Source organism: Enhydra lutris, unplaced genomic scaffold (assembly GCF_002288905.1).
Source record: "Enhydra lutris kenyoni isolate GAN:26980312 unplaced genomic scaffold, ASM228890v2 scaffoldscaffold22, whole genome shotgun sequence".
Lineage (NCBI taxonomy): Eukaryota > Metazoa > Chordata > Mammalia > Carnivora > Mustelidae > Enhydra > Enhydra lutris.
In genome coordinates, this window is record NW_019154106.1 from 27,793,383 (window position 1) to 27,804,707 (window position 11,325).

Here is an 11,325-nt window from a genome sequence, read left to right on the forward strand (position 1 = left end):
GTAACTATCTTGTGGGCAGTTAATTTTTTAAAAAATTTATTAGACAGAGAGAGAGAGAGAGAGAGCACAAGCAGAAGGAGCGGCAGAGGGAGAAGCAGACTTCCCACTGAGCAGGGAACCTGAAATGGGGCTTGATCCCGGGACCCGCGGATCATGACCTGAGCCAAAGGCAGACCCTTAACTGACTGAGCCACCTAGGCACCCCATCTTGTGGACAGTTACTGGAGCAAAATAAAAATGATTCTTGCTTTTGGAAATGTAAACTCTATTCTTAATCCCTATTGTAGTACAACACAAGATTCAAAAACCCAGCCAATAGCTTTGCCAACCTCAATAAAGCAATGAATATTTTCTATGTGTCAATGGTACCATCTTGCAGAACTGTGAATGCACGGGTAGGGTCTCTGTGGCAAGTCACCCCAAATGTCTAACCCACAATGGACTTGAGAGGAAAAACATGTAGAGAGACCTCATGAGGGACCAGCTCCTGGAGTCTACTCATGGTCCTTGCCTGAGGACCCGTGGGCCCCAGACCCAGAGTCAGGAGAACAGAACACCTGCTCCCTCCTCTGGTCTCTCCCTTAATTCAGCAGTTTGCAGGAACATTTTGCTTCCTCTCACCTCATTAATGTCTTGTGTCCTGAACCAGCTTCCTTTTATTGCTGTCTCTAATAGAACCCCTGCTTCTCGGGGAATATCGGAATCCTACAAAGTGAAAATAGAGCGGTGGGTAGGAACTTTATCCTCTGAAGATTTGGATATGAATTACAGGGACATGACTTTATTTGTTTAACAAACACTTACATACCACTTACCATGTGCCCGGCGCTATCTTAGGGAATTTACAAAAACTAACTCCTTCAACCCACGCAACTGGTGTAGGTGGTAGGTTTGTACTTATTATCGTCCATGTTTTCCTGCCTGGGAAACTGAAGCATAGACAAGTTTAGTAACTTGCGCACAGTCCCACAGCTAATAAATGACAGGAGAAGGTTGCAACCAAGGACCTTTGCCCTGTGCTCTGCTGTCTCTTTCTCAGGCTCACCTCCCTGAACTTCAAGTTTCTCATCTGCAAAATAGGGAAAATTCATACCTTTCTCTCTGGGCTATTTGAAAGTATTTCAGTTCAGTCTAGCTAGAAATGTAACCAAAGCGTAATAGGACACGATTAGCACCATAAAAAAGATATGTAAAAAGTGATATGGAAACATAGATAAGGGAACAATTAAATCCTGGAGGGCATGGCTATCTGGAGTAAAGAGGAAATCACATTTGAAACGACCCTGGACCAGGAAGAGGGTGCAAGGCTAGAGCAAAGACTCAGAGACCTTGAACTTGCAAGGCAAATAGGCAGGTAAACCCAGAGTTTTCAGGTGGTGGTAGGCTTTGCCCAGAGAGGGGCTGACGCCTGGGAGGAAATACATAGACATGAGTTTTCCTGCAATTCTGAGACTGAGCGGCAAATCAAAATAAAAAACAAGGAATCTTGGGGGGAAGGGGAAGGAGGGACAGAGCAAGATGGGCCTGGAACCTCTCCTTATGCCAGCAAGCAAGGAAGTACTAAAAAGGGGGCGGGGGGAGGGTGGACATAGGAGTGTCCCAAGCACAAAGAAGCCAGCTTGAAGGGGCTATCAATGGCCACATCTGGGAGAATTTGACTAACAAAATAATGAAGGACCTTTAAGAGTTGTAAACCATTGGGGGAAAATAAAACTCTGTGAGTTCATACCAATAGTAAGTAAATGGAGAAGAGGGAAGACTCTTGCTCACAGCAGAATCTTGAGTCCCATCTGCTAAATGTGAAGACTGTATGGGAGCTGGGAGATCATCATTTGCATCTATCATAGTAAGATGACAGACTCAAACAAGAATCATGAACAGTTGCTATATGTCAACAGAGAAAGAGCAGGATATTTGGATGGTCCCAAAGTGCCTTCCTATATATTGCTTATTTGGGGTAAGGGGGAAACCAGTAATTGCACAGTGGAGAGCTTGGATAACACCTTGACCAGGTGATCAATGAGGGACAGATGGACACTGTATGCCTCCATATGTGACACTCTGTAAGGGACACAACCTCATTCATTTTAGTAGCCTGCTCGAGAATGGATAACCTGAATTAGGAGACGCATTACCAGACAAACTAAAAATGATGAACATTGAATTTTTTAAAAAGAAGGGGGAGAAGGGGGTGCCTGCGTGGCTCAGTTGGTTGAGTGTCGGACTCTTGATTTCGGCTCAGGTCGTGATCTCGGGGTTGTGAGATGGAGCCCCCCATCAGGCTCCACGCGGAGTTTGGAGCTTGCTTAAGAGTCTCTCCCCTGTCCTTCCCGCCTTGCTCATGCTTGCTCTCTCTCTTTCTCTTTCTCTAAAAAAAGGGGGTAGGGACGGAAGTGAACTTTATCCTCAAAAATGCTAATATCATAAAGGACAAAGAGAGGGTGTGGAAATGTCTCAGATTCAAGAAGGCTAAGGAAACCCGACAACTAAATATGATACATGGCCCTTTACTGAATCCATTTCTAGAGGGGAAAAAAGTGTTATGAAGGACATCATTGGGTCAGTTGATAAAATCTGAATATGAAAGGGTAGATTAGTTCAAAGTATTGCACGGATATTAAATTTACTCAGGTGATAATTACACTGTGCTTATGTAAAATAATATCCCTCCTGTTAGGAAATACACGGTGAAATGTTTAGGGGGCGAGGATAATGATGTAACTTATTCTCAAGTGATTGAGAAAAATATATATGCGCATATGGGGGGTGAATAAATGATAAAGCAAATGGGGTAAAATGTTAACAGGCGAATCTACATAAAAGATACACAAGCGTAGTATTTTTATTCTTGCAACTTTTCTCTAAGTTTGAGACTATTTACAAATAAAAAGTTTTTCTAAAAAAAAATCTCAGGAATTTAACCTTTATTTGTTGTGGGCTTTTGGTTCAATTAGGAGAAGAATAGGAGAGCTAAAGAGAGGAAAAATAGATTTAAAAGTCAATGATACACTGCTATCCATTTGCCACAATTTTAATGTAATTTTGACCTTGGGAATAAAGGTCATGTGTCTCAAGCAAGCAATGACCCCCAAACACACACATACAATGTGAATGATGTGTTTAGGAGGATTCACTTAATGCCAGTTTCTGAAACAGGTTATTTCTCAACCTTCTAAAATGAGCTTACTACAAATTCTGCATTTCCTTTGTAATTAAGATCAAGATTTAATCATCTGGCTCTGAAAGGTGTGTATGATAAGACCAGGAATCTAAGCTATCACGTTTTGTACATAGATCTAAGAACTGAGTTGAAAGAAGTTTCAAAGCAGCAAGGTCACTTCCGTTCTCTATCAGTAGCTATGCATTAATTCTCCCATAAAATCATCATTTCTCTGAGTTAACAGAATCTTTGAAGCTAAATCAAGTCAATTTCCATTGTCCCATTGTGGAGCTTTTGAACTGCGTTCACTAAATTATCCTATTTGATGGCTACCTTGAAGATGGCTTTATGGTGATCCTAAGAAAACCCCCAGCAGCAGCTTCTGTGTGTCCCAGACTTCCCACACCACCCCATTTGTTTCATTATTTAACGGCGGCTCAAGGCAAATAAATGCCCACCCCCTTAGATATACTGTAAGTAAAACAGATATCATGATAATGTAATGTGATAGCAAGAACACAGAAATGGACATTAAAAACCTTAAAGGTGCGTCTTTTTTTTTTTTTAAAGATTTTATTTATTTATTTGACAGAGAGAAATCACAAGTAGGCAGAGAGGCAGGCAGAGAGAGAGGAGGAAGCAGGCTCCCTGTTGAGCAGAAAGCCCGATGTGGGGCTTGAACCCAGGACCTGGGATCATGACCTGAGCCGAAGGCAGCGGCTTAACCCACTGAGCCACCCAGGCGCCCCTAAAGGTGCATCTTTAAACAGACCTTAGATTCCTTATTTGCACAATGAGGAACTTATTGTGGATTTCTCTAGGAAGCTGTTACTCAAAATGTCATTTACAGACTATTAAGTATGGACATTGGGATTAAGGGTTTGTCATAGCCAGTCTCCAAAATACCCCCAGTGATTCTCGCTTATGTCATCTCTTTCCACATCAAGTAGGGCTAACAGGTCTAACCAACAGGCTGTTGCAGAAATCACAGTGTGACTTCTGAAGTTAGGTCATTAAAGACTTTGTGGCTTCTACCATGCAGTCTCTTGGTTCACTTGCTGTGGAGAAAACCAGCTGCAGTGCCATGAAGACGTTCAAACAGCTCCTTGGGGAGGTCCCTGTGGTCAGAGACTGAATACTTTTAAGTCTGAGAACAAGTCAAGGATGCCTACTATTATATCATCTATTCTACAGTACGCTGGAGCTTCTGACCAATGATATAAGGCAAGAGAAAAGAAACAGAAAGCATGTAAGTCAGAAAAGAAGTAAAATTGTCTTTTCATAAATGGAATGATTATTTATGTAGAAAATGTGAAGGAGTCTCCAGGAAAAAAAAAAGAGAGAGAGAGAGAGAGAGAGAGAAGAAGGAAGAAAGAAAAAACCCAACTAGAATTAATAAATGTAGCAAGGTAACAGAATACAAAAATCAACTATATTTACATATACTAGCAGGGGTGCCTGGGTGGCTCAGTGGGTTAAAGCCTCTGCCTTCTGCTCAGGTCATGATCCCAGAGTCCTGGGATCAAGCCCCACATCAGGCTCTCTGCTCCGTAGGGAGCCTGCTTCCTCTTCTCTCTCTCTCTGTCTGCCTCTCTGCCTACTTGTGATCTCTGTCTGTCAAATAAATAAATAAAATCTAAAAAAAAAATTACTAGTAAAGAGCAGTGAGAAATTGATAATAATTTAAAATATCATTTAAAATAGCATAATAATATTAAATACTTAAGGACAGATTTAACAAAATGTCCAAAACCTACACTCTGAAAACTGCCAGGCATTGCTGAGAATAATTAAGGAAGACCCAGGTAGATGAAGAACAATACCATGTTCATGGTATTTAATATTGTTAAATTTAATTTTAATTTATTAAAATTTAATAATAATTAATAAATTTAATTTATTAATTTTAATTTATTAGATTTAATATTGTTAAGGTGTCAACTCTCCCCAAACTGGTATGTACATTCACCACAATCCCAGTTAAGATCCCAGGAAGCTTTTTAGAATTTAGAAATTCCAAAGTAATTCTAAAATTTGCACAAAGTGCAAAGGATCCAAATAAAAAACAATTCTGGAAAAAAACAAAACTACCTAGTCATCTACTTCCTAGTCAAAACAGTACGGTATTGGTGTAAGAATAGACAACGGAACAAAATAGTCCAGAAATACACACATGTATATGGTCACCTGATTTGACAAAATGCCAAGGTGATTCAGTAGGGTAACTCAAATGGTGCTGTAATAATTGGAAATCTATATCCCCCCCCAAAATAGAAAGAGATGTCTCAGTCTTTCATGTCATATAAACTCAAAATGAATCGTAGACCTAAATGTAACCCACAAAAATATACAACTTCTATAAAACAACATAAGAGAAAATTTTGCAATCTTGGGATGGGCAATGATTACTTAGGTGTCATATAAATGGCATAAATCATAAAATAAAAAATTGATAAGTTGAACTTTATCAACATTTTAAAAGTTTGCTCTTTCAAAGATACCATTCAGAAATTAAAAAGGCAAGGTACAGACTGGGAGAAAAATACTTGCAAAACATGTATCTGATAAAGGACTTGAATCCTGAATATATAAAGAGCTCTTACAATTCAAAAATATGGGACAACTCAACCAAAGTGGGAAAAAGATTTGAACAGCACTCGCTAAAGAAGGCATACAATGGAAGACGACTCAGGAATTAGTATTTACTGATATATGCAATGGATCCCAAAAGCATTTATTTTTTCAAAAGCATTGCTTTAAGTGAGAGAAGCCAAACACACACCAATGTACTGATAAACTTTTATCCACTCATTATCCCTTTCTGACTGTCCAATGTACTTCTATAGCAGAAACAAGATACGGGCACCTGGATGGCTCAGCCTCCGACTCTTGATTTCCCCTCAAGCCATGATCTCAGAGTCGGAGACTGAGCCCCATATTAGGCTCTGTGCCCTGCATGAATCCTGTTTGGGATTCCCTCTTTCCCTCTCCCTTTCTTCCTCCCTCTCCCCTTCTCGCCACCCCCCCAATAAATAAATAAAATTCTTTAAAAAAAAAAAGGAACTAGATATATTCTAAATTATTTCTTCTAGTTGTAAAATTGGAACAGTAAAATTCCCACCCATCTACATCACAGGTTTGTTGTGAAAATAAATTAAGCCTTAGAACAGTACCTGTCACATAGTAAACGTTACATACCTGGTTGCAATTAGTATTTACGTGTTCATATTCTGAGAACTAATTATTAGGTTAATAAAAAGTCAAAATGATAAATCTGCCAAATTCATCTTAAGAGAGTGTTAAGGATTTTTGTAGGTATAGGAAATGTGGAGTCCAGATACCTGGGAACTGTCCAGCCTCCTATTAGTAATAATCTGTCAAGTGAGAACAGGATCAGGGAACTGGGCGCCTGCAGGGCAAGACCAACACTTGCCTTCTCTAGACAGAGAAAAGGAAATCCAGAGACAGAAAGGCTAAAAGAACAGACCTGAAATCCCAGTCAATAGCTCCCAGTCCCTGTCCGGGGTGCTTCTCCAGGATGCTCTGCCATAGGTAAAAAGGCTTTTTTTTTTTTTAAGTGCTTCAGAAAAGCCAAACGCATGACGCATAAGAGGTAGCATGAGCACTATAATGGGGAAAATAAATCCAGACCTGCAGATCGGTTCCCCGAGCCCACATGACAACCTGCACCCTAAGGGTGCCTTGTGATTTGAAAGGTAACAGGCCCCCAGCTCACCAAATCTCCCGTGATTCCTGACCGAATCCTCCCAGCTGTTATACCTGGGAAAGATACGACCGTGTTCAGCCAACAAAGACAAATTCAAAAGAGGCAGCAGCAAGTTCCGCTGCATGGTGCACGGCCACAGATATTCAAATGTGCCCCTCGGAGCTGTGTCTAATGTCAGCGGCATTTTTTTTTAGATATATCCGTTTCAGTCAAGGCTTTTATTTCCCTTTCCCCGTTCTTCAGTGCCTGGACTAGAGAAAGGGGTTGGGGGGGAGGTGCGGGAAGAATTACCGGCTACATGACTTTTTAATTTAACGCCCTTGAGGAAAGGGCAACGGCAACGAGGCAGGATAGAGATTTCAGGGCAGCGGGCGGCAAGAGAACAGCTGTTAGCACCACACCTTCCATGAATATGGGTTGCAGCTGTCTCGGCCATCATTCTGTCAAGGTAATGCCTTGCTTCCCATTGTCATTGTATCTCAGAATCAAATTATTTGAATTCCAGACACATCGACAGCACACTGACGGGCCCCTGCCAATTTTTGCAGCTGGCTTGGAAAAGAGCATCACGAAGCATTACTCATTTATACGACTCCCAGGCTCCTGTTGTAAATTCAGCGTGTAGGACTGCCTCCAGGTGTGGCCCGTCAGCTTAGCTCTCTAATCCTGTAACCCTTTACCACCAGCTCCCTCCCATCCATGTATGCAAAAAAAAAAATCCCAGGCCAGCTCTTCTACCTCTTTGAGCTTCCGTTCGTGTAGACAGAGTCCCAGCTGTGGGCGCTGGCCTAGACACGGAAGCTGCCTCTGCTGTCTGGGTCAGCCCTGGGGGTGGAAATCCCGAAGCACAGAACACTGAACTGTGTCCACAGCCGCCTTTCCAGCATTTTCATACAGAGAAAATCTGGCTAAAATGAACAACCGTCCTAGAATAACGAAGCGGCTGATGATGCTTCATTCCTTGTTGGAATACGAGGGAGCCATTAGCAAGGATGTTTTGTTTTTTTCTTAACGATTTTTATTTGTCAGAGAGAGAAGAGGGAGCACAGGCAGGGGGAGTGGGAGAAGGAGAAGCAGGCTCCCAGCTGAGCAAGGAGCCTGATGCAGGACTTTATCCCAGAACCCTGGGATCATGATCTGAGCCGCAGACAGACACTCATGGGTGTTTTTTAAACAAAAGGACTACTTCCAAAAGCTTCATTACATTCCCACCAGCAGCCCCCTGCATAGAAGAGTTGCCAAGAGGGGGCTCTACAAGCACAAGTCTGGGGTTCTAGGTAAACTGTGTCCTGCAGGGATCAGCAATGATCGCATTAATCCAGTCAGATTCTCTCCCTTGAACTGACTCATACAGAGAAAGTCACAAAAGCAGAAGAGAAAGAGGAAGGAGAGAGGCAAAAAATGAGTTACTCACATGGCTGGAGTGTGGTTTGCTGGAAAGAGAATGGAGAAACTTGATACCTTGATACCAGCCCAAGCCCTGGACTAGCTTTCCATTCAAGGATTCTATGCCACGGAGGCTCACAATTCCTATTTTCCCCCATGAGATCCTGGTGGTTGGTCTTCCTGGGTATCTTGGAGATGACCGAGAAGTCTGTTTTCCTTAGTACATCGGTAAACGTATAACCATCTATGCGGGAGCCAGATTATGTTTCGAGTCTTTTAATCGCACCAGACTGGAATCTCAGGGTACCAAAACCTTGAACTGGGCAAATGGGTTTCACAGATCATTTTATTCCTTATTAAGTACACTGCTCTAAGCAGGGCCACTACCAGGTCCTACAGCATTTTGTACAAGTTTGGAAAAGCCACCCCTTCTTCAAGTAAAAAAAATTCTATTAAGGGGCACCTGGCTGGTTTACTTAGTAGAGCATGTCCCTCTTGATCTCAGGGTCATGAGTTCGAGCCCCATGTTGGGGGCAGAGTTTACTTTTTAAAAAAAGTTATATTAATTATTTCTCAACAATAACAATTACTTAAGAGAAAGTTATTCTGTATGAAATAAACAAGTTATTCATCTTAAAATAATGCAAAACCCAAATAGAAGCTTAAAGTCACTTAGATCTAATAATCTGTCATAAAATAGACATCTTGCCTTGGAAGAAAAAACTGTTTTGTTTTTTGCTTTTAAAGATTTTATTTATTTATTTGACACAGAGAGAGATCACAAGCAGGCAGAGCAGCAGGCGGAGAGAGAGGGGGAAGCAGGCTCCACGCCGAGCAGAGAGCCCAACGTAAGGCTCAATCCCCTAGGACCCCAAGACCACGACCGGAGCTGAAAGCCAAGGCTCAACCCACTGAGCCACCCAGGTACCCCAGAAAAAACTGTTTTTGACAGTTCTAATGATTACTTTTTTTAATAGCTCATATCTTATAGAAATGCTCATCAGATGGATAGTCTTATGGAAGTGTGGACTTTACGTGTTTTAACATCTTTAATTTTGAGATGCTACATTTTTCACTGATAGTGTGCTGGCAAAATTAATTATACCTTGAAAATTTCAGTTATTTGGAAATGGATCCAGTAAATTATTGTCACAAAAACACTGCAATTTTTTTTAAGATTTAACTTATTGAGAGAGAGAGAGAGAGAGAGAGAGAGCAAGTCATGGAAGGAGCCGAGGGACAGGAAAGAGCAGGCTCCGTGCAGAACACAGAGCCCCACTCGGGGCTCCATCCCAGGACCCTGAGATCATGACCCAAGCGGAAATCAAGAGTCAGAGGCTTAACTGACTGAGCCTCCCAGGTGCCCCAACACTGCAATATTTTGATGGGAGATAGTAGGTTTTAAAAAGCTAATCTTAAAAAAAAAAAAAGTTAACCTTAGATTGTTAGTTTTTCATACATTGATGAAGAATGTCTGAAATTATTTAATAATGCTCATCAGTCCATTTCAATTGCACATTTTCACCTGGCTTTGGTACTTCCTATTGATAGTAATTCTCTGAATCATGGAAGAAATCGAGACCCTTATTCCTCCAAGTGCCTAGGATCAGGGCATCACCAAGAGCTTGTTAGGAACGCAGAATCTCTGGTTCTACCCCAGAATTACTGAATCAGACTTTGCATGTTCATAAGATCCCTGGAGAGTTTGCATGCATGTGAAAATTTGAGAAGTACTGATGTAGGATTCTGAAAGAAACATGATATTCTTTTAGCAATATAAGCCTTTCTTGAATGATTTTCTTAGCCCATTATGTGCTTTCAAGGCAATGATATTCATTGACTTTGGGTTACTGTCTAATTTTGCTAATGTAGTAAGTAGTTCCCCTTATCCAGAGGGGGATAGGTTCCAAGACCTCCCAGTGGCTGTCTGAAACCATGGATAGTACTGAACCCTATATACACTGTTTTTTTCCTATACATACATGCTTATGATAAAGTTTATATTTACTATAATAAAAGTTATGTGACTGCGGTCTCTCTCTCTCTGTCTTACTGTGCTGGACTCACCCTTCTCGTTGGCATGAGGTGAGATGATAAAATGTCTAGTGATGAGAAGAAGGGAAAAGGATAATGTAGGTGTTGTGACATATTTAGGCTACTGTTGACCTGGTGAGGAGTCCGAAGGATCGCTGGCTTCCAGATTGCACTTGATTCTGGGTAACTGAAACACAGAAAGTAAAGCCACGGGTAAGGAGGGACTACTGTAACATTAATCTTACCTTCACTCCAAATTAGTCCTGAGCAATGCATCTTTTTTTTTTTTTTGAGCAATACATCTTAAAGAGGATATTTTCATAAGTACACTTTTGACTTGTATTTTTAGAATCTATGTTTTTATTCATATCATCAGTATGCACTGCGTACTCCCCCTAATTAAGTTTTAGTAGCAAGATGGCATCTACTCAATTTTCCCATCTCATATTCAACAATGATTTTAAATTTTATGTTCCATAAATGCATTTTCAATATCTTCCAACATTTGGTTGAAGCAAAAAGAGTAGTTACATAATTTCTTGGATGATATAAAAAATTCAGTGCTGTCGAAGTAGATTTTTGCTGCATCATTTAATACCAAATGTAAAGAAGATGCAAAACAAAAAACAGAATGCCCTAGAAAATACTGAGAATCTTCTATAACGACCCATTGTGTTCTCTACACATACTTGTGGCATTGCTGTATCCAATTTCTCCTTGAGTCAGGTTTTATGAGTAGTGTTCTGAAAATACATATATGCTTTTTTTTGGTCTTGTCATCTTGTTTACTCCTTTGTCCAAATATTCATATATTAATTTTTTGGAAGTCCACAAATCTAATTGCATTATCTGTTCTACATGGCTTATGCCAGGGGTTGTATCTTAAATAATCTAATAGAGCGCCTGGATGGCTCAGTTAGTTAAGCATCTGCCTTCAGCTCAGGTCATGATGCCAGGGTCCTGGGATCGAGTCCCACATTAGACTCCCTGCTTGGTGGGGATCCTGCTTCTCCCTCTG